This window comes from Alligator sinensis, unplaced genomic scaffold (genome assembly GCF_000455745.1).
Source record: "Alligator sinensis unplaced genomic scaffold, ASM45574v1 scaffold181_1, whole genome shotgun sequence".
NCBI lineage: Eukaryota > Metazoa > Chordata > Crocodylia > Alligatoridae > Alligator > Alligator sinensis.
Window position 1 is genome coordinate 1,130,505 of NW_005842022.1, and position 5,758 is coordinate 1,136,262.

Sequence of the window (5,758 nt, forward strand, 5' to 3'; positions counted from 1 at the left end):
GGGTCCTGTTCAGGCCCCTCGATACTGTGTCCCTCGCCAGAATCAACCCAGCGGGCGCAGCGAACCCGACCCTCACCCGGGAGTGTGTCCGATGCCTACGATATGCTTGGGAGAGTGAAGAGCCGGTGTCGATCGACCGGTTCCCTCCCCTCATCGCGTCTAGATTAAGGGGTCGCGAGCTTCCATCCGAGCTCCGCGAAGATCTGGAGACGGAGGGACATGCCGCAGATGAGAGAGTGGCCCTGCGGTATGACAAGGGGGGAGAATTAAGTGCAACATTCCATACAGTTGCTGATTTAATGAACAAGAATTTAAGTTTAAAGGCCCAGCTGCGTATGGCTGTTCAGGCGGTCAAAGAAGCGGCTGAGAGAAGGGATCCTGAAACGCCAGCCCAAGATGGCGCCGAGCAAGAGGGAGACCACGTGGAAGAACCGGAAAAGAAGGGTGGAGCTTCGGAGGAACCCGCAAGAGTTCGGTCAGCGACTCTGCCCATCGACGCAGCGTCGTCTCCAGCAACCCCTCCCAGCGACGCGGCGACGTCTCTGCCGACCATGCCTTCCTGCCAACAGAAGAGAGAGTCAAGCGGAGGAGTGCATCTGCCCCTCCTGCCTGAAGCAAAAGGATCCACGAAGCCTTGACAACTCCGTGGGAGTGATCCGAATATTGTCCGAGTCCTCAAACGAGGATTTAAGCGAAGCTGTGCCTGGGAAACTGTCCAGCCTACACCGCGACCATCTTCAGTGTAAGTAAACAATCTTGAATCAACCATTACGCATCCATGCCTAATTCCAGCGTGTCGCCTGTTCTCTCTGACCCAGCATGCCCGGGCTGCTGGCCACAGCCCGCGCGGTGTGAAAAAGGGCCCAGACCGCTCCCGGCCCACACAATTATCAGCATCTTTCCCATTCTTCACATTGAGGTTTAGAGCATTTCATCACATTTCTAAAATCTCCAGGGCATTTCTATATAATTTATGAGTAATCTCATCCATTAGGTCCTGGAGCTGAGACAGAGCCTGTTCTGCTCACCACATTTGGAATTCCTGTCCATGTGGATTGTTTTGCAGGAAAATCACACTGACATCTATGGTCTACATCTGGGTTGTGAGTTTGATTTTCTCTGCTTTTTATATTCTCTCCAGGGTATTTCTGTTTCTGTATCAGTTTTTTCTTCCCTTAAATATTTTAACAAAGTTCTCCTTTACCAGGGAAAGGAAAGCACAGGTCCTTTCTTCTTTTTATCCCCTTCAATGCACTCTTAAGGATTTTAAACTGTGATATCAACAGCATGAGCTCATAAATGTGGTAGTTAGACATCTTGACCTTTATTCCACCCTCTGATCCACCCTCACCAACAGGTGCCAATGTAATATTGCTGCTTTTGTTAATCATCTTTTACATAATAAAAGATTAAGTAACTATATTATGTGGTGTATTTGTGAATCGGTGTATACCCTAATTGAATTGTTTTTCATTTTGACTAACTAGAAAGTCCCTCCTGTGACATTTAAATTGTCTTCTAAACTATGTCACATGTTCAAATCAAGGTCTTGGTCTGCTTTTATTACCACAAAAATAAAAGCCTCACGAATAATTTTTAAAACATAAAGAGCTAAGAATTTTTGTTTGTTTTAACATTAGGATCAGATTTACTATATTACCAGTTACTTATTTAAAACCAAATCATAAATAATAAATACAATTTTGGAGTCTGTTTTTCCTTTGACACCCACCTTCTAAAATCATTTACCACATGCAAAATAAAGAGACTTAAAATTCTCCAAGTTTCATGTGCAAGACTGATAGAGGCAACAAAATTCCTCTTTGTTTACAACAACACAGTGGACAATGATCTTGACAAGCTGACTTTCAAAATTATTTGGCCTTGGTATTGGGTCACTGAGGTACAAGCCTTTCTTCTTTATTTCATTTGTGAACCATGGTGACCTGTGTAGACTCCATTAGTAGATAAAATATTTGGAGGCCGCTATATTTATAGGGGCAGAGAAATGATCATCAAGAACAGCATGACCATTAGCTACCAAGCAACAGAAAGACAGACCTAGACTGTCTTTAAATAGGAATTGTTGATTAGATGGGTTACACTGCTGTGCTGCGTTTATATTACCCAAGAACAAATTTTTAAAATTATCTTTATTTTTATAATCTTTGGAATGGAAAAAGCAACTATGTAACTCACCTCCATGTAAGAAACTACTTTTCTAAGATTTCATTTTTGCTTATGCTATGATTGAGATTTGCCAGAAGTTTCCTAGACAAAATTTCTTGTAAAAGAAAAATTTTTACTTTCAACAAATGAAGCGCATCATCCCAATTACAGTGGCTGATAAGTCATCCTGATAGTCAGATGAAACTTAATGACAACACTCCAACATTCTCACTGGAGTTGCTTTATTTTTTCTGAGTCATCCATTGTGGGCGAAGCTTTGCATATAAAAGTACATACCATTTCACAAGACAATCCACAAAATGAAACTTACAAATACACAGTATACACCATTCCCTCCATAATACTCCCTGGTTAATTTTTACAGGAAGCATGTTGGTTTATACCAGTCACTGTTAATCTCTTTAGACTCAAGGCAGCCTTTGGAAAAGTCCAGCTCTTAGCTTTCACTTTTGTTTTGGCTATGGAAAAATAATAAAACGATTCTTCTGTTACAAAGAACTCAGAAAGACCCCAAGTCAGAATGTTTGTGACACTATGGATTTCCATTTGAAGTCTCTTGTGAATCTTGTGTAGGTGTTTGAACACCTAACTATGCTAATATTGAGCAGCACTCCACAGCACTCTTAAAAGGATTTTATGGCACCCCATGACATGCTAGTTGAGAATCACTGGCCTATATATAAGAAACTGAGTTAATAAGAAGCTTGGTAATTTCACAGTGATTTAGCATAATTATAAAATGACAGTCTGTTTCAGTGGCCCTGAAGTTTTTTATATTTTTTTTCTTTCCCTTTCTTTCTATCAGGATTTGTACTAGATCACATCCTTTTATAAACATAACAATGCTAAAGAACATGGATACAGCTCCGCACCTATTTATCCCTATAGCATGCAATAGGTAGTAAAATTAAGGAGATAAAAAAAAATAAAAACCATTTCCCCTGAGCCCTGGTTATAAGGCTCTTCTAATTCAGAAGGCCATGCAGGAATTCAGAAGAACTGACTGCATTTGAATTGAAATAATGTGTGTGTTAAAAATGAGTGACTTTCATGTTTCCCTACTACAAATAATTTTATGTTTGTATTCAGCATGTAGTATGGCTGCCTCTAATATGACTGTTCATATCTGTACACATGTGAAATGCATGGTTCTTAATTATAGGGATTTACCCTGCATCATAAACATATTTTCTGAGAGAAAGTCATAAATAAGTTCCAACTGTCATAATCTAGTCAAAAACTTCCTTCGTCCTCAGATAAGGGGGATTTCAGGAAGAGTGCTTAGTACCTACAACAGATCTGGAGCCTCACCTTTCCATGGTTCATCAACCCATACCAAAAAGATGCATACTAACATATCAGATCCATATCTTTTTAGGCACCATTTTATATTACAATGTTTCCCAGGAGCACTTCCAGGTTGTTCTAGTCAATCAAAGACAAGAGTTAATAAACTCAGACAGAGCAACACTCTAAACAACCAACATAACTCCATGCCTGTAAATATCTACATAGTATGGACTCTGAGACTGTCATGAAAAATCCTTAAATTAAGTGGCACAGTATTAGAAAGGGTTTTGGAAACAGCCAGTGTTACATGGGTCAGCAGCAGCAGTTGAAAACAGCCTAAGTTAGACCAGATTTTCCAAAAATGCATGAGTACAAAAAGCACAATATGTCATGAAAGGTGTAGAAAGGCTTGCACAGCTAACATGAAGTACCTCAGAACCCAGGTATAATAAACAGGATTCCATATGTATTGTAGACACTAGCAGAGAAAAAAAAATCAGAGAAAAACACATTTTCAAATAAGTGGTGGGCTGCAGCTAGGAAGTCCTAATTTTTAACTGCAACATCTGAAATTCTGGCCCCACTGACTTCAAATGAAGCCTATGTTATCTCTCACTTGAAACTTTGCCTCTGTTCTTCAAGAAGTTAGACCTCTTCGTGAGAAGAGCTGCAGCTGAAGCATGCAACTGGCAGTCACACACTGCAGTTTCTCACTCTGTTCCACTGACAATCTAAAGAGACCAATTCAATAAAACATTGCTCACCAATTACATAGGTTTCTAAGGAATTTACTTGAAAAGGGTGTGAATTGCACAAACAACAAGTCAAGTCTATGGTTTTGCTATATACAAAGGTATCTTTTTCCCTGTAGTAGCACTTATTCTAGATTGCATTAGGAAAAAAACCCAAAACACTTCATTGCACTGTTTTCTAAATATAAATTTATCTTGCATCTTTTAGTTTTAATTCTTGTCTGTGGATCTTACACTATATAGTCAGGGAAAGCAGTTAGACTGACATATAAAGTTCTTTTCCCATTTCCAAGGTGAACATAAGTAATAGGGGTGTGCAAAGCGGGCCCTATTCAATTTGAATTAGGCCCAAATCAGGGACAATGATTTGATTTGTTGACTCAGATCACTGTCCCTCATTCGATTTGGCTGAATCCAAAGATTTGATGCCAACTCAGAGAATCAGCGATTTAGCCACAGACATAGCTTTAAATGTTTTTGCTACATACTTTGAGGTACCAGGCGCAGCTCGTGAACACTGAGATGCTGGGATGGATGGAGCATCCCACAGGAGCATGGAGGAGCCCTCCACTTGCTCAGCAGTGAACCCAGAAGTGGACTGGAAGTACTTCCAGTCCACTTCTGGGTCTGCAGGGGGACCCTGGGTACCCCTCAGACCCAGGAGGCACCAGTTGTTGAGCTGGGGGGGGTGCGGGGGAGCCACCCCATGTGCTCCCCGGCAGACTCAGAAGTGGAATGGAAGTGGTTTTGGTCCATTTCCGAGTCTGCTGCTGAGCATGCTGGAGAGCCCCGCCGTGTTCCTGTGGGACACTCCATGAGCCCCAGCATCACAGCATTCATGAGCTGCCTGCTACCTAGAGGTATGTAGAAAAAGACATTTAAACTTGTGTCTATGTCCAAATTGCCATATCTTTCCGAATCAATTTGAAGCGTTCCAATTCGATTCAGAGAGATTAAAAGGTCCTCTGATTTGATTTGGATTCGGAGATTTGGCCACCGAATTGGGCCAAATCTCTGCCAAATAGAATCAGAGACCAAAGCTTCACACAGCCCTAATAAGTATGCAGTTTGCTGATATTCACTATACTCTAAAGAGTGGTAGTCAGCCATGCTTGTATGAAGTCAGGCAAAAAGGAGGGCAGGTGGCATCTTGGACAACTTAGTCTCCAGTGTGCTACCCTGCCCTGCATTTTACTTTAGAGACACACATGGGGCTCTAACATTCACTAAAAAACTGCATTACAGAAGTGTTGTTTTTTAGTATTCAATCTTCATCTGTGTGCTTTCGCTAGTTGGCCCTTGCAATATATATTTTTTTAATTCAGTGATTTCTTGTGTGCCTTACAAATAAAATTGGTGCTGGTTTTAATTAGCCTGTATTAATTATGGTGCCTCCATCATAATAATTAACAATTATGTTGTAATTATACTGCAGTTATACTCCAACTGTTAGTTTCCAAGAGCTATACAAGCATTACTTCGGTTTGGATGTGTATCAGATTTTACAAGGTGACCAATGGCATTCC